General features: G+C 37.5%; 1 pseudogene; it reads right to left on the reverse strand.

Annotated features, from left to right (window-relative positions):
- Positions 1-7,784: 7,784 nt before the first annotated feature.
- Positions 7,785-7,864, reverse strand: LOC120096428 (U2 spliceosomal RNA; annotated as a pseudogene).
- Between the last annotated feature and the right edge of the window lie 10,827 nt (positions 7,865-18,691).

Genomic DNA, 18,691 nt, shown 5'->3' on the forward strand with positions numbered 1-18,691 from the left:
AGAGTTCTGCTCACCTCTGCTTCCTTAGTGCTGGATTTCAGATGTGCTTGACCACTGCCACTGCTGCTTTTTAAGTAAGCACTAAGAAGTAATCTCAACTCCTTACAGCTCCTCATGCTTACAAGGGAAACAGCTTACTCACTGAACTATCTCTCTGTCCCCTGATTTTCATATCTTAACTAAAAATTGTTGATAAATGGAACACTTTGTTTCTACCTTCTACTTTCTTTCAGTAGTATCATGAACTGGATCATAACTTCAATACATTTTGAGTTCACCACTGTAGATACAGTGAGATAAGAATAAATCTATCTTTTTATATACCATTGATCACTATGTGTGTCTTATAATACTATTTTTATAACATTTACTTTGGAACGTATTTTGAAATCATTAAGTGGGACTCTTTCAGATTTGTTGTTTTATTGTTAAGATTACATTTTCTAATGGAATATGTATAGATTTAGCAGAACTGTAAAAGTTCGCCATTTAAAAAAAAAAACACCCTTGAGAGTTTGATAACGAAGGTACTGAGGTTCTAGATCATTTGAGATAATATGGCCCTTTACATAATATTTATCATTCTAACCCATGAACATGACTTTTACTTCATCATATCTCATTCATGGAAAAGAGCACATAGTATCCTGAGAAGCTTCAAAAGCAGAAGTTGCAATGATACTGTTAGACATGTGTTCATAGGAAGTTAAATCTGGATCTTGAAGGGACATCTTCCACAAAATATTTATTGTGGCATCATTCCACATGCCTATCCATACCAGAGTGAAGTGATAATATAAAATTCATGCATATGAGTGTTATTCATCCTATCATTTCAAGTAAGAATAAGAGTATTTTGAAAAACGTAGAATTTTACAGATAGTTATGGCATGACATCACAAATGAAATCTAAAACCAAGCTTATAGAAGTAGAGAAGAGAAATGTAGCTGATAGAGGTATACTAGGAAGTTGAGATTAGTAAGTATGAATCAACAACTTGCAGGTGAAGTAGTTCTAGAGATTGACATCTTATGTAGGTGAAAAAGCTTATAGTCAACCTCAGATGAATTTGATGAACTCTAAAATCAACTTGCACTTTTAGGCATCCTTGTGTAGGAGAGGGTACTTTGATTAATTAAACTAATGGAAGAACTGCCCACTGTTTGTGATATCATTCCCTAGGGGGAGCTTCTGGACTATGTTAACAGAAGATTATGAGCTGAGCAAAAGTATCCATTTCTCTCTACACAACAACTGAGGATTCTATGTGACCAGTTGCCTGAAGCTTCTGCTGCCTTCACCATCCTATGGGGATTCTGTGAACTGAACCAGAATAAAACTTTTCTCACTCAGGGTACTTTTGTAAGGGCATTTTTTTATTATAGCAACAGGTAAATAAGCTGAAACATATATTTTTTTTCTTTTTTTTATTAACTTGAGTATTTCTTATATACATTTTGAGTGTTATTCCCTTTCCCGGTTTCCGGGCAAACATCCCCCTCCCCCCTCCCCTTCCTTATGGGTGTTCCCCTCCCAACCCTCCCCCCATTGCTGCCCTCCCCCCAACAGTCTAGTTCACTGGGGGTTCAGTCTTAGCAGGACCCAGGGCTTCCCCTCCCACTGGTGCTCTTACTAGGATATTAATTGCTATCTATGAGGTCAGAGTCCAGGGTCAGTCCATGTGTAGTGTTTAGGTAGTAGCTTAGTCCCTGGAAGCTCTGGTGGCTTGGCATTGTTGTACATATGGGGTCTCGAGCCCCTTCAAGCTCTTCCAGTTCTTTCTCTGATTCCTTCAACGGGGGTCCTATACTCAGTTCAGTGGTTTGCTGCTGGCATTCACCTCTGTATTTGCTGTATTCTGGCTGTGTCTCTCAGGAGCGATCTACATCCGGCTCCTGTCGGTCTGCACTTCTTTGCTTCATCCATCTTGTCTAATTGGGTGGCTGTATATGCATGGGCTACATGTGGGGCAGGCTCTGAATGGGTGTTCCTTCAGTCTCTGTTTTAATCTTTGCCTCTCTCTTCCCTGCCAAGGGTATTCTTGTTCCCCTTTTAAAGAAGGAGTGAAGCATTCACATTTTGATCATCCCTCTTGAGTTTCATTTGTTCTAGGCATCTAGGGTAATTCAAGCATTTGGGCTAATAGCCACTTATCAGTGAGTGCATACCATATATGTCTTTCTGTGATTGGGTTAGCTCACTCAGGATGATATTTTCCAGTTCCAACCATTTGCCTACGAATTTCATAAACTCGTTGTTTTTGATAGCTGAGTAATATTCCATTGTGTAAATGTACCACATTTTCTGTATCCATTCCTCTGTTGAAGGGCATCTGGGTTCTTTCCATTTTCTGGCTATTATAAATAAGGCTGCGATGAACATAGTGGAGCACGTGTCTTTTTTATATGTTGGGGCATCTTTTGGGTATATGCCCAAGAAAGGTATAGCTGGATCCTCAGGCAGTTCAATGTCCAATTTTCTGAGGAACCTCCAGACTGATTTCCAGAATGGTTGTACCAGTCTGCAATCCCACCAACAATGGAGGAGTGTTCCTCTTTCTCCGCATCCTCGCCAAGCAGAAACATATATATTCCAAGCATTATGTATTTGAAAATTTCAGGATAGTTTCTCAATGTGATACTAAAACTTGAAAACAAATTTATAAAATAGTTAATTATGGAGCTGGTAGATACTTTGATAAATAGTTTCATCACATATCAAAATATATATTCATCAATGGACCACTTAAATTATACATATATGTCAATTATACATCAATAATGTAAACACATTTCTAAAATAAGAAATGCACTAGAGAGACTATGAAAGATAGAAAAAATATAGATCTCAATTGAGAGCTACTTTTAAATATTCTAGTAGCCACACTAAAAAAAAAAAAAAAAAAATCTAACTAGAAGCCTCAGGAGATGGCTCACTGGGTAAAGGGCTTTCTGAATAAGTGTTAAGCCTTGGAGTTTGGATCCATGGTGACCACTTAATAAACAAGATACATGTCTGTGAACCCAATGCTAAAGTCAGATCCCTGGTGCATAGTTGATGAATAGGTTAGTACCAGGATTTCTTAAAAACCCTGTTTTAAATATTAATGTGAAGGTGAGAGAGGTAGATCTCATCATAGAGTACCTTCTGCCCTCTAGATACATACACACATTAACATGTTCCCACATTCATATGAAGAACACATAGGTGTGCAAACAGATGACACACAATTTTAAGAAATAAAAAATTAGCTTAAATATTTTATTTAGTATGTCACATCTAATTTAACATATATAATTTGTAGGATGGATCATTGAAATATTTTACATTTTCCTACAAAAAGTTTTTAATACTCAGTATGCTTTTATATTTCCAACACATTGTTGTTTGCACAGCCATGTTCAACCTGTTCCACAGCCACCAAATTGTTCCATGTCACTGACTGATATGTGCAAGCAGTTCCATAAGCAGGAAGAAAAGGTTTGCAACCAATCTAACAGGTAAGAATATTTTTTTTTTCACATTTTAGAATGTCCAGTCACTCTTAATGTTTTAAGACATGCCAGTAAACTCTAGCTAAGGTTTTGATTTCATAGGTATAAATCAGTTTACTATATTTCTTTTTCTAACGACTTGCCAGGAAATGTGAAGTCTCTTTTTTTTTTTCTTTTTTTTCGGAGCAGGGGACCGAACCCAGGGCCTTGCACTTGCTAGGAAAATGCTCTACCACTGAGCTAATACCCCAACCCCTGAAGTCTCTTAATTCTGCCAATTTTTTATAATGGTATTGATAAAATAGAGGCTTTAGGAAATTTATAAGGTGTTTCTGATTTTTTTGTTGGGGGAGGTTTTATGAAATATATCCCAGACTGGCCTTGAACTTGCCTGGTAACTGAGGATATCCTTGAATTTATGGTGATTCTGTATCCACTTTCCAAGTATTGTTACTATAAGAATGCAGCACCATGCCTGATTTATGTGCTGGATATCAATTCCAGGACTCCATGAATGCTTGATACTAGTCAACCATTTTGCCAAGTGAATAATGTCCCCATCTTGGCTTGGTAAGTCTTAAATTAGCTCAAGGTTACATATTTTTGTGGCTGATTTGTATATCCCTTTCTTGTAGTTATATTTTATGCTGTAGCAGAAAAAAATGTGAGCAAATTGCATGCAAAATCCAGTTTTTTTCATTAGTAGAAGGCCCCACAGTGATGAGTTTTGGGAAGTGAGATTCTTCTTAACTATTAGCATGTGAAGATACCTGCATGTAATCGTATAAACAGAATTGTGATTACTTAAATCTGTATAATCTGTACCACAGAGTAATGCTCAAATCTTGTATAGATTTCTGTTCCTTAATGGAAATATTTAGGCCTGATTTAAGTCAACAGTTACTAAGGGCACTAGAAAGCTATAATATGAACACATTCATTTCTTTTAAATTGTCTATAATTGTCAAATAGCTGTCAAATTTCTTTTTAGGTAGACCTATCTTCTATTCATACATGTATCACATTTTTAAGATTTTATACATTATGAGCTTACTAATAAAAATTAATAAAAATACAACTGTAAAATGTCTGGTAGGAATGTACTAAGTATTCACATTGACAATATATTATGTTTTCACTTAGATTTTTCTTTATTTTCTTTTTTCTTATTTTTTTTAATTTCTTACACAATGAATACCAACCACAATGTCCCATCCTTTCACTCCTCCTAGTTGCCCCCAACTACCCTTTCTCAGATCCACTGCAGATCCATTTCCTCTTCAGGAAAAAAAGCAGGTCTCCTAGAGATAGTAGCCAAGCAGGATGCAAAATGATAAAATAAGACAAAGTAAAAGCCCTCCTGTTAAAACTGGAAAAGGCTACCCAATAACAAGAAAGGTGTCTCAAGAACAAACAAAAATATCAGAGATACACCAATTTCCAGTTAGGTATTGCACAAAAACACCAAGCTAACAGCCTTAGCATACACAGAGGAAGTGATATAGACCCAAGAAGGCTCCATGCTTGTCATTTCTGTCTCTGTGAGCCCATTGAGTCCATGTAAGCCCATGTTAGTACATGTAAGCCCTGCTTACTTGACTCCCTAGGTGATAATAAAAAATGCTCTACACGTACATTTCAGTTTTAATCTGGATATTGGCAATGTGAAATATGAGTATTTAACAGTAACATCATTGACATATGAACAGCTGTATGTATTTATAAAGTGCAATATTTGAAATTACAGTGACTAGATGCTTGATATTTTTCTTGCATTGTTTATTTGTGTCTGTGAATGTATGTATGATCATGCATGTGAATCTGCACATGTATGCATATGAACCTGTACATTTTTTCAAAGAATTCTGTAACTGAGAGGTTAGTCTCAACTGTTGTGCCTATTGTGATATCTACCGTGTTAGTTTGAGTCAGATACTTGTATTGTCTTGAACTTTATCCAATCTGTTCGTCTGGTGAGAGATTTAAATCCTAGACTTCACCTGTAATGACTCTCCAGGGTGGGAAATACAAATCTGGGCTAACATATAAATATTTGAAAATATTGAATACAAGGTACATTTGTACGTCAAGTACTTTAGCAAGTTAGCCTTTTCCTAACCCTGAATATTTTAAGACATTTTTGAATTGAAATGAGAAGGGCAAGAACATAAGTATATACAATAATGATATAATTCTTGATACCATGTGCATTTGTGTTTTTGAAATACGAAATCAACTATACTTCAAGTTAACAGCTCAGATGCCATTCAGCTCCTTTTTGACCTGTGCTTCTTCATGATGTGATTATAGAGTCTTTTTACAAACCTCCCTTAAGGGCACAGGAGCATGGGCCTGAATTACATATTACCTGATATTTTCCATTCACACAGCACAATGCGATCTCATAATGCATCCTAAGAAGAGTCAGCACACATGTATTTTTAAATGATTAGAAAGGTATCTCTAGTGATGCAATGGAAGACCATTATAAATCAAACATTTTCTCTAAATAGTTCTCACAAATGGAGATCAAAATCTTTAGTCAAGTGGAAACTAATGTGGAATTATTAATATCTAACAGATAAACTTTTACAAATTGCACGCTTCCATTAAGAACACTTGCTCTAAAGTTGACAAGGAAGCCCGTTACCTGACTAGATTTTCATGGTACATATAGGATAAACATGTGAAATAAGTTTATGTTACAGTTCATTCAAGAAAGTATGATGCGGGGTTGGGGATTTAGCTCAGTGGTAGAGCGCTTGCCTAGCAAACGAAAGGCCCTGGGTTCGGTCCCCAGCTCCAAAAAAAAAAAAAAAAAAAAAAAAAAAAAAAAAAAAAAAAAGAAAGTATGATGCTTAGGTTGACTGAGTAAAGACCCAGTGCCCAGATTTTTCATGTTCTTCTCACATTCACCATATGAAAACCAACCTCATTATTCAAATGTCTCACAGAAAACTCTGAAACTCAGTAGAGGGTTAATTGGTGACAAACCATTACACTAATTGATCAAATCACCTGTTAGGGGTTCCTCAGACCATTCATCCTACACTTCTAAACTTCTACTATTGAGTTGTTCTGATCATCTGGGAGCAAAAATCTGCTGTTTCCAAATTTCCCATGGGAAGTTCTAAATCTCTAGTTACCTTCTTCGTTTCTGTGACAAAACACTGGACAAGAAACTAATTAAGAGAAGACAGGATTATTGGCTGAGGTTTTGAGGGACTTTATCTCTTAATAATAGATGGAGCATGCAGGAACATGTGGGATGCTACCCAACCATATTGCATTAGCATACAGGGAGCAGGCAAGAAACAGGAATTGTGGCAATGTCATGTCTCAAGACCCTATCCAAATGAACTAATTCCTTTGAAGACCAATCTCCCAAAGGTTTCAATATTCTCAAAGAGTGCTACCAACTGGAGGTATTCAAACACAATTCTTCAGGGAACTTTCCCATCAAACCACACTAATAAATAGATAAGCACCACAAGTCACATCCAAATTCAACCAAGTTGGTTAAGAAGCAAGAAATTCTCTATCAAAAACAACTACATCTCACTTTCTATATGCTGTTTCAATGGAAATAGGATGTTTAGGTATACAAGTGTGCTTGGGCTGCATGCCCAGGCTGCAGAAGATAAATCCTTGGAGGGTAGGGAGAAGTGCTTTTCCAAGTGTCTCTACAGCAGTTTCATTTTAAAAGTTTTAGATAGTATATGACAGTCATGATAATATTCTTATCTGACAGAGGCTATAGAAATCCTTATTTTTTCATCCCAAGAGATTACTTTTCATGTGAATGTGGTGTGCATGAATTGTATATGCATGTTGTGTTGTGTGTGTGTGTGTATGTGTGTGAAATGGAAATTTCTGAGGTTTTTCTTTGGAAAATCAGTGGAGTCATGTGATGTTTTTCTAAAAGCTGTCTTGTGAGACAGTATCTGATGTTGTCCTTGGAGTTTTCTAGTGAGAGGATCTTTTGTTGAAACAGAAATATAAGAGAATGTTTTGTTGATACAGATACTTGAGAAGCTGTGCAATGTTTGGAAAGAGAATAAGTAGAACCTTACAAACAATAAAAGGATGCTCTTGCATTGCAAACTCTGCAATGTTTAGCTAGTCTTAACTAGTCTTGCCCGATCTTTGCTTGTCCTGACTTCAGAGAGAGAAATGCACCAAAGATCTTCTAATAATGTTCTGGCTGATTCTTGCCACTTCCACTGATTTGTGCAGATTCATAAGAGTCTTACAGTTTTTACAGCATCAAGCCACTGCTACCAATTCTGGTTTGGTGTTTTTACTATTGTGCTCGACTCCTGGAATCCAGATACTACACTTGATCTTAGCCAAAAGGCCGAGAAGCGATCCTGGAATCCTGAAAAAAAAAAAAGTCAGTGGAATTACACCCAAAGAACTGCTTCTAAACAGGAGTACATCAGTCTATTCCCTTAAAGCAACTTTTCACCTACCTCTAGTTGGTGGGCTAGAAGAATTCAAGAACCCTATATAGTAGTTTAAAGAAACATCTAAGATGATAGGTGGTGCCACTGGCATATTGCCAGTGGATTTGCCTGTGATTAAACAGGTATCTTCAGCCTTCCCTATATCTATGCAGGATATGCCTATTAGTGATGTTGTACATTATTTTTATTAACTTGAGTATTTCTTATATACATTCCGAGTGTTATTCCCTTTCCCGGTTTCCGGGCAAACATCCCCCTCCCCCCTCCCCTTCCTTATGGGTGTTCCCCTCCCAACCCTCCCCCCATTGCCGCCCTCCCCCCAACAGTCTAGTTCACTGGGGGTTCAGTCTTAGCAGGACCCAGGGTTTCCCCTTCCACTGGTGCTCTTACTAGGGTATCATTGCTACCTATGAGGTCAGAGTCCAGGGTCAGTCCATGTATAGTCTTTAGGTAGTAGCTTAGTCCCTAGAAGCTCTGGTTATTGGCATTGTTGTACATATGGGGTCTCGAGCCCCTTAAAGCTCTTCCAGTTCTTTCTCTTATTCCTTCAATGGGGGTCCTATTCTCAGTTCAGTGGTTTGCTGCTGGCATTCACCTCTGTATTTGTTATATTCTTGCTGTGTCTCTCAGGAGTGATCTACATCCAGCTCCTGTCGGTCTGCACTTCTTTGCTTCATCCATCTTGTCTAATTGGGTGGCTGTATATGTATGGGCCACATGTGCGGCAGGCTCTGAATGGGTTGATCATCCGTCTTGAGTTTCATTTGTTCTAGGCATCTAGGGTAATTCAAGAACTTGGGCTAATAGCCACTTATCAGTGAGTGCATACCATGTATGTCTTTCTGTGATTGGGTTAGCTCACTCAGGATGATATTTTCCAGTTCCAACCATTTGCCTACGAATTTCATACAGTCGTTGTTTTTGATAGCTGAGTAATATTACATTGTGTAGATGTATCACATTTTCTGTACCCATTCCTCTGTTGAAGGGCATCTGGGTTCTTTCCAGCTTCTGGCTATTATAAATAAGGCTGCGATGAACATAGTGGAGCACGTGTCTTTTTTATATGTGGGGCATCTTTTGGGTATATGCCCAAGAGAGGTATAGCTGGATCCTCGGGCAGTTCAATGTCCAATTTTCTGAGGAACCCTCAGACTGATTTCCAGAAGGGTTGTACCAGTCTGCAATCCCACCAACAATGGAGGAGTGTTCCTCTTTCTCTGCATCCTTGCCAGCATCTGCTGTCACCTGAGATTTTGATCTTAGCCATTCTCACTGGTGTGACGGTGTGACGTGAAATCTCAGGGTCGTTTTGATTTCCATTTCCCTTATGACTAAAGATGTTGAACATTTCTTTAGGTGTTTCTCAGCCATTCAGCATTCCTCAGCTGTGAATTGTTTGTTTAGCTCTGAACCCCATTTTTTTAGTAGGGTTATTTGTCTCCGTGTGGTCTAACTTCTTGAGTTCTTTGTATATTTTGGATGAAGGCCTCTATCTGTTGTAGGATTGGTAAAGATCTTTTCCCAATCTGTTGGTTGCCGTTTTGTCCTAACCACAGTGTCCTTTGCCTTACAGAAGCTTTGCAGTTTTATGAGATCCCATTTGTCGATTCTTGATCTTAGAGCATAAGCCATTGGTGTTTTGTTCAGGAAATTTTTTCCAGTGCCCATGTCTTCCAGATGCTTCCTTACAAATACCATATTCTCTAGAGTCAAGATACTTTCTATTTTGCACTATGAACCATTGACCCATATAGTCTCTTTGGAAATGGCTAAATTTACCACAAATAAGTATCAGGCATTTGGATTTCTGGAATGGCTAGCTATGATTTTTTTGTATGATATTTCCATGATATTCCTGAGAACCAATACCAGTTATTTCTCTTATCACTATGTAAATTCGGGTTCCTTGTACTTTCAAAGGTTTGGTGGATCTAAATCTTTGCATTTTCAAATGCCAAGATTAATGACTGTTTGGTTTCACAGGCTGAAATGGCTCTACTTGCAGGTGAAATGTGTCTCTGTAAGAAATCAGTATAAGCTTATGCAGGACCCTTCATTACCTTAATAAAAGAAGTGGGTTTTCCCCATGACTCTTCAATTATAACCCAAGCTCTTAAAGCTAAAACCTGACATTATTCAATGTTGACAACATCAGATGGAATTTGTTCTTGTATGACACCATTATGCTCTTCAAAAAGCACTTGGTCTTTAGCAACATTTGAATTGGAAATTTCCATTTGCTTTCAAAATTTATTTGTTTTGCTTGTTTTTCTAGAAGCTGTTTTGTCAGAGGATATTCTTGATGGCAAGAGGCAAGTGCAGTACCTGAAGACTACATGGCATCGTCAGAGGCCAATTCTCCCATCACAGCACACACTGAATATCTAAAACACCAGAAAAGCAGGATCTAGATTTAAAATCATATTTGAACATGATGCTGAAGGACTTCAAGAAAGACATGAAGAACTCCCTTACAGAAACGCAGGGAAACATAAATAAACAAGTAGAAGAATATAGAGAGGAAACACAAAAATCCCTGAGAGAATTCCAGGAAAACACAATCAAACAGTTGAAAGAATTAAGAATGGAAATAGAAGCAACGAAGAAAGAACACAGGGAAACAACCCAGGATATAGAAAACCAAAGGAAGAGCCAAGGAGCTGAAGATACAAGCATCACCTACAGAATACAAGAGATAGAAGAGAGAATCTCAGAAGCAGAAGATTCCATAGGAATCATCGACACAACTGTCAAAGATAATGTTAAACAGAAAAAGCTACTGGTCCAAAACATACAGGAAATCCAGGACTCAATGAGAAGATCAAACCTAAGGATAATAGGTATAGAAGAGGGTGAAGACTACCAGCTCAAATTACTAGTAAATATCTTCAACAAAATCATAGAAGAAAACTTCCCTAACCTAAAGAAAGAGATGCCCATAAGCATACAAGAAGCCTACAGAACTCCAAATAGATTGGAACAGAAAAGAAACACCTCTCATCACATAATAGTCAAAACACCATATGCACAAAATAAGGAATGAATATTAAAAGCAGTAAGGGAAAAAGCTTATGTAACATATAAAGGCAGACCTATCAGAATCACACCAGACTTTTCACCAGAGACTATGAGAGCCAGAAGATCCTAGACAGATGTCATACAGACCCTAAGAGAACACAAATGCCAGCCCAGGTTACTGTATCCTGCAAAACTCTCAATTAACATAGATGGAGGAACCAAGATATTCCATGACAAAACCAAATTTACACAATATCTTTCTACAAATCCAGCACTACAAAGGATAATAACCGTTGGTAAAGCCCAACATTAGGAGGCAAGCTATACCCTAGAAGAAGCAAGAAACTAATCATCTTGGCAACAAAACAAGGAGAAGAAAAGCAAACAAACATAGCCTCACATCCAAATATGAATGTAACAGGAAGCAATAAACACTATTCCTTAATATATCTCAGCATCAATGGTCTGAACTCCCCAATAACAAGACATAGATTAATAAACTGGACACACAACAAGGACACTGCATTCTGCTGAATACTGGAAACACACCTCAGAAACAAAGACAGACCCTATCTCAGAGTGAAAGGCTAGAAAACAACTTTCCAAGCAAATGGTTGGAAGAAGCAAGCTGGAGTAGCCATTCTAATATCAAATAAAATCAATTTTCAACTAAAAGTAATAAAAAAGATAAGGAAGGACACTTCATATTCATCAAAGGAAAAATCCACCAAGATGAACTCTCAATCCTAAATATCTATGCTCTAAATACAAGGACACATACATACATAAAAGAAACCTTGCTAAAGCTCAAAACACACATTGCAGCTCACACAATAATAGTAGGAGATTTCAACACCCCACTCTCATCAATGGACAGGACATGGAAACAGAAATTAAACAGAGACGTGGACAGACTAAGAGAAGTCATGAACCGAGTGTACTTAACAGATATTTGTAGAACATTCTATTCTAAAGTAAAAGGAAATACATTCTTCTCAGCACCTCATGATACTTTCTCCAAAATTGACCATATAATTGGTAAAAAAACAGGCCTCAACAGATACAGACAGATAGAAATAACCCCATGCGTCCTATCAGACCACCACAGGACAAAGCTTGTCTTCAATAAAAATAAGGAAAGAACGCCCACATATACATAGAAGTTGAACAATGCTCTACTCAATGATAACCTGGTCAAGGAAGAAATAAAGAAAGAAACTAAAGACTTTTTAGAATTTAATGAAAATGGAGGTACAACATGCCCATACTTATGGGACACAATGAAAGCTGTGCTAAGAGGAAAACTCATAGTTCTGAGTGACTGCAGAAAGAAACAGGAAAGCACTTTTATTAGCAGTTTCACAGCACAAACCTAAAAGCTCTAGAATAAAAAGAAGCAAATATACCCAGGAGGAGTAGTAGGCAGGAAATGATCAAACTCAGAGCTGAAATCAACCAAGGAGAAACAAAAAGGACCATAGAAAGAATCAACAGAACAAAAAGTTGGTTCTTTGAGAAAATCAACAAGATAGATATACCCTTAGACAGACTAACAAGAGGACACAAAGGCTGTGTCCAAATTAACAAAATCAGAAATGAAAAGGGAGACATAACTACAGAATCAGAGGAAATTCAAAAAATCATCAGATCCTACTACAAAAGCCTATATTCAACAAAATATAAAAATCTGCAGGAAATGGACAATTTCCTAAACAGATACCAGGTAAGGAAGTTAATCAGGAACAGATAAACCAGTTAAACCACCCCATAACTCCAAAAGAAATAGAAGCACTCATTTAAGGTCTCCAACCAAAAATACCCCAGGTCCAAACGGGCTTGGTGCAGAATTCTATCAGACCTTCATAGAAGACCTAATACCAATACTATGCAAACTATTTCACAAAATTGAAACAGATGGAGTACTACCGAATTTCTTCTATGAAGCTACAATTACTCTTATACCTAAAACACACAAATAACCAACAAAGAAAGAGAATTTCAGACCATTTTCCCTTGTGAATATTGACACAAAAATAATCAATAAAATTCTGGCAAACGGAATCCAACTGCACATCAAAACAATCATCCACCATGAGAAAGTAGGCTTCACCCCAGGCATACGGGGATAGTTTAGTATACAGAAAACCATCAATATGATCCATTATATAAACAAACTGAAAGAACAAAACCACATGATCATTTCATTAGATGCTGAAAAAGCATTTGACAAAATTCAACTCCCGTTCATGATAAAAGTCCTGGAAATAATAGGAATTCAAGCCACATACATAAACATAGTACAACCATATACAGCAAACCAGTCCCTAACATTAAACTAAATTGAGAGAAATGTGAAGCAATCTCACTAAAATCAGGGACTAGACAAGGCTGCCAATTCTCTCCCTACTTGTTCAATATAGTTCTGGATGTTCTAACCAGAGCAATCAGACAACAAAAGGAGATCAAAGGGATACAGATTGGAAAAGAAGAATTCAAAATATGATTATTTGCAGATGATATGATAGTATATTTAAGTGATCCCAAAAGTTCCACCAGAGAAATATTAAACGTGATAAACAACTTCTGCCAAGTGGCTCTGTACAAAATTAACTCGAATGATTCAGCAGCCTTCATCTACACAAAAGAGAAATGAACCAAGAAAGAAATTAGGGAAACGACACCCTCATCATAGTCCCAAATAATATAAAGTATTTTCGTGTGACTTCAACCAAGCAAGTAAAAGATCTGTACAATAAGAACTTCAAGCCTCCGATGAAAGAAATTGAAGAAGACCTCAGAAGGTGAAAAGATCTCCCAGGCTCATGGATTGGCAGGATTAATATAGTAAAAATGGAAATTTTACCAAAATCGATCCAGAGATTCAATCTAATCCCCATCAAAATGCCAATCCAATTCTTCAGAGAGTTAGACAGAACAATTTGCAAATTAATCTGGAATGAAAAAACAAAACAAAACAAAACAATACAAAACAAAACAAAACAAAACAAAAACCCAGGTTAGCTAAAACTATCCTCAACAATAAAAGGACTTCAGGGGAATCACTTTCCCTGAACTCAAGCAGTATTACAGATCAATAGTGATAAAAACTTCATGGTATCGGTACAGAGAGAGAAAGATAGAAAATTGGAATAGAATTGAAGACCCAGAAATGCACACACACACCTATGGTCACTTGATTTTTGACAAAGGAACCATAACCATCCAATGGAAAAAAGATAGCATTTTCAGCAAATGGTGCTGGTACAACTGGAGGTCAACATGTAGAAGAATGAAGATCGATCCATGCTTATCAACGTGTACAAAGCTTAATTCCAAGTAGATCAAGGACCTCCACTTCAAACCAGACACACTCAAACTAATAGAAGAAAAAGTGGGAAACATCTCGAACACATGGCTACTGGAGAAATTTTCCTGAACAAAACACCAACGGCTTATGCTTTAAGATCAAGAATCGACAAATGGGACCTCATAAAACAGCAAAGCTTCTGTAAGGCAAAGGACACTGTAGTTAGGACAAAATGACAACCAACAGATTTGGAAATTTTCTTTACCAATACTACAACAGATATACAAAGAACTCAAGAAGGTAGACCGCAGGGAGACAAATAACCCTATTAAAAATGGGTTTCAGAGCTAAACAAAGAATTCACAGCTGAGGAATGCCAAATGACTGAGAAACACCTAAAGGAATGTTCATCATCTTTAGTCATAAGGGAAATGCAAATCAAAACTACCCTGAGATTTCACTTTACACAAGTGAGAATGGCTAAAGTCATAAACTCAGGTGACAGCAAATGCTGGGGAGGATATGGGGAAAGAGGAACACTCCTCCATTGTTGGTGGGATTGAAAACTAGTACAACAATCAGTCCGGTTGTTTCTCAGAAAATTGGACATTGAACTACCTGAAGACCCAGCTATACCCCTTTGAGCATATACCCAAAAGATGCCCCAACATATAACAAGGACACATGCTCCACTATGTTCATAGCAGCCTCTTTTATAATATCAAGAACCTGGAAAGAACCCAGATGCCCTTCAACGGATGAATGGATTTCGAAAACTTGGTACATCTATGCATTGGAATATTACTCAGCTATCAAAAACAATGACTTTATGAAATTCATAGGCAAATGGATGGAACTGGAAAATATCATCCTGAGTGAGGTAACACAATCACAGAAAAACACACATGGTGTGCACTCATTGAAAAGTGGCGATTAGCCCAAATGCTTGAATTACCCTAGATGCACTTATAAAACTGAGGAAGGGTGACAAAAATGTGAATGCTTCACTCCTTCTTTTAAAAAGGAACAAGAATGCCCTTGGCAGGGAATAGGGTGGCAAAGTTTAGAACAGAGGCAGAAGGAACACCCAATCAGAGCCTGCCCCACATGTGGCCCATACATATACACCTACCCAATCATATAAGATAGATGAAGCAAAGAAGTGCAGGCCGACAGGAACCGGAAGTAGATCTCTTCTGAGAGACACAGCCAGAATACAGCAGCAAATACATAGGTGAATGCCAGCAGCAAAACACTGAACTGAGAATGGGATACCTGTTGAAGGAATCAGAGAAAGGACTGGAAGAGCTTTAAGTGGCTCGAGACCCCATATGAAAAACAATGTCTACCAACGACACCTTCCAGGGACTAAGCCATTACCCAGAGACTATACATGGACTGACCCTGGGCTCCAACCTCATAGGTAGCAATGAATAGCCTAGTAAGAACACCAGTGGAAGGGGAAGCCCTTGTTCCTGCCAAGACTGAACCCCCAGTGAATATGATTGTAGCAGGTAGGGCAGTAATGGGGGGAGGATGGGGAGGGGATCACCCATAGAAAAGGGGAGCGTGAGGGTTATGGGGATTTTTGCCCGGAAACCAGGAAGGAGAATTACAATCGAAATGTAAAGAAGAAATACTCAAGTTAATAAAGATGGAAAAAAAAAAGAAACTTAATCACAACTACAGAGAGGTGACTCATCTACTGTTATGGCCAAACACATAAAATGTCCCTTAGTAGTTCACCTTTAAGGATTTACTTGCCAGCTGTTGGGAATCTTTGGGGACCTTGTAGAAACCTCAGTAGAAAGTGTAGGTTATTGTGTATTCATTCCAGGAACTATTCCTATTATGATCTATCTAGGTCTCTTCTCCCCAACTAGTAAACATCCTTCCCCATTACACCCCCAACAATGATGTTCTATATACAACCATGGAACTTAGCTATCATGGAAGGTATCCACAAAAAAATGTGCAAAGGTAAACTTTTCCTCCCCTTAAGTACTGCTTGTTAAATATTTGAAGCCAGAACCCAGGAAGTAGGGAAAAATAATTCATGGACTAAAACCAAAAGTCATTCATAATCTCTCTGTAAAAATAATCTTTTTATTTGAAGTGTGATAGTTCAGGTACCTTAGAATATTTGGTGTTTATACAGTATTTTGAGAATAATGTGGCATTTGCTGATCCAGGGTCTTAGGATACCAGAAACTTCAATTGTCATCAAAAGAGAGGCTGAGACTGAGGCTTTTGACTTCATTATCTCACACCAATTCATATAAAAGTTACAGACACAGGTAGGAGGAAGTGAAGCAAAAGCAAGCACCAGTGATAGAAATTAAATGACAGAGAGAAAAAATGGAGAGTGTGAGGGCTTGTTAAGAAAGAAGAAAAACTCCTAACTTTCTCTCTCTCTCTCTCTCTCTCTCTCTCTCTCTCTCTCTCTCTCTCTCAGACACACACACAAACACACACACACACACACACACACATTTCATCATAGTGTTCAAGAAAGGGATTCTTTTTTACAGGAAAACTAACAGAGTTAACTAACCTGAACACTTGGGGTTCTTAGAGTCTGAACTACCATCCAAAGAACACATACCATGTGGACTTATCTCTCCCCATACATATGTAACATTTGTGTATCCTGGTCTTCATGAGGGTATGGAACAACAAGATAGGGGCTGTACCAAACAGTATTACTTTTATGTGTAATATGTTCTTCTAGCTGTGCTGCCTTGTCTGACCTCAGTGGGAGAGGAAACATCTAGCATTGCAAAAACTTGAAGTGCCAGGGTGTAGGGATTCCTTAGGGGAGGGCTACCTACTCAGAGGAGATAGAAGGAATAGGGAAAGGTTGGTGAAGAGGTTACTGAGAGGGGGCAGTCAGTGGCAGGTAAAGTGAGTAAGTAAATAATAAAATAAAATTTTAAAAGAGCAAAAATTTCCTTTAACATTAATTGAATATATTGGTTCTGTTTACAAAGCTTTTGTCTACATACATCTTATGAGTGTAAATTTAAGAAAGGACAAACAATGTATCACAGATTAAAGTAAACTAGTGAAGACTCTTCTACTTATTAATGTGATAAATCAGTCACATGTGGCACGAAGAATAGAATCCATTCCTTTGAGAATTTGTTGATGAGCCATTAGAATGCACTTCCTTAACTACCATGATGCTTCTGCAGAAATGCCTCTCAGTAGAACAAAACTTTAATACCTGCATTTTCCTACCTTTTTCTATGTGCCGAAATGTCAGAGTAGCTTAAATTACTTAACAGAGTACTAGTGTCAGATAAACTTCAGTGTTCTCCTTTCTGGGAGAGTTGTTAATTTCTTTAAAATTTATACTGAATGTCATTAATATATGTTGCCTCAAGAACATGTCTTAAGAAACTAAAAGCAGAAGATTCCTCTTGGGCATCAAATGTGTTGGCAGCCTTGCTCCTTTGCTTACCTTCAGTGACTACAGGATGATTTCAATCCTGTGTGATTCAAATGCAACCAACCACCACAGAGTCTTATGGAATGCCAGCGAAACCTGGGAATAGTAAGCATTTGTTTTTCAGTGACTATTGTCAAAATCATCTACCAGAGCTCTATTATTTGTAAATAATAGCAGCCAGGTACACATTTTTTCAAACTGAGTTTCAGATCATGTGTTCAATGATTTAACTACTTAGCTCTCTATTGAAGCTCTTTAACCTTTACCTATAGGCCATACCTTACATATCAAACTCTACAGATCAAATGTTCTTCATCATTATAGCAAATGGGTATTATTTCAGTTGTAAGTATGTATACATTTTTGTGCGTAGGTGTCTGTCTGTTTTTATGTATGTGTGTGTGTGTGTGTGTGTGTGTGTGTGTGTGTGTTTTCATGGAAGTGACATGTAGAGGGTAGATAACAACCTTCAGTGTTGGTTAGCAGACAATTTACTCTTGTTTGGAATAGAGTCTCTCACTTGCCTGGAATTCCATCAAATAGGTGAAGCTAAATGGTCTGTGGGTTCAAGGTTATCATTTATCACTAGACTATGTGCTTAGAAATTCCAAGATGTAGCCTGTGAAATCACTGAGTCAACATCAATATAAGCAATACAAGGATGTAATTTAATATGGATACTGCCACAAATAACTAGAAAAAATGTTCAAATGGAGACATTCTATAGTACCATAAGGTGATGAATAAATAAATATGAATATATTTAAGGCATTAATATATAAAATTAATATTATAAATTCATTTAAATTAATAAATCCATTGGTGAAGGCAGAGTTCTCAAGCTCTTATCAGTTCCTAAAGCTTCACCTCTAAACATTGCTGCCTGGGATGCTGATACTTTTACATCTAAGCCTCTAAGAAACATACACAAACCAGAAGAGTCAAATCTCC

The sequence above is a fragment of the Rattus norvegicus genome, chromosome 13, assembly GCF_021556685.1.
Source record: "Rattus norvegicus strain SHRSP/BbbUtx chromosome 13, alternate assembly SHRSP_T2T, whole genome shotgun sequence".
NCBI classification, from domain to species: Eukaryota; Metazoa; Chordata; class Mammalia; order Rodentia; family Muridae; genus Rattus; species Rattus norvegicus.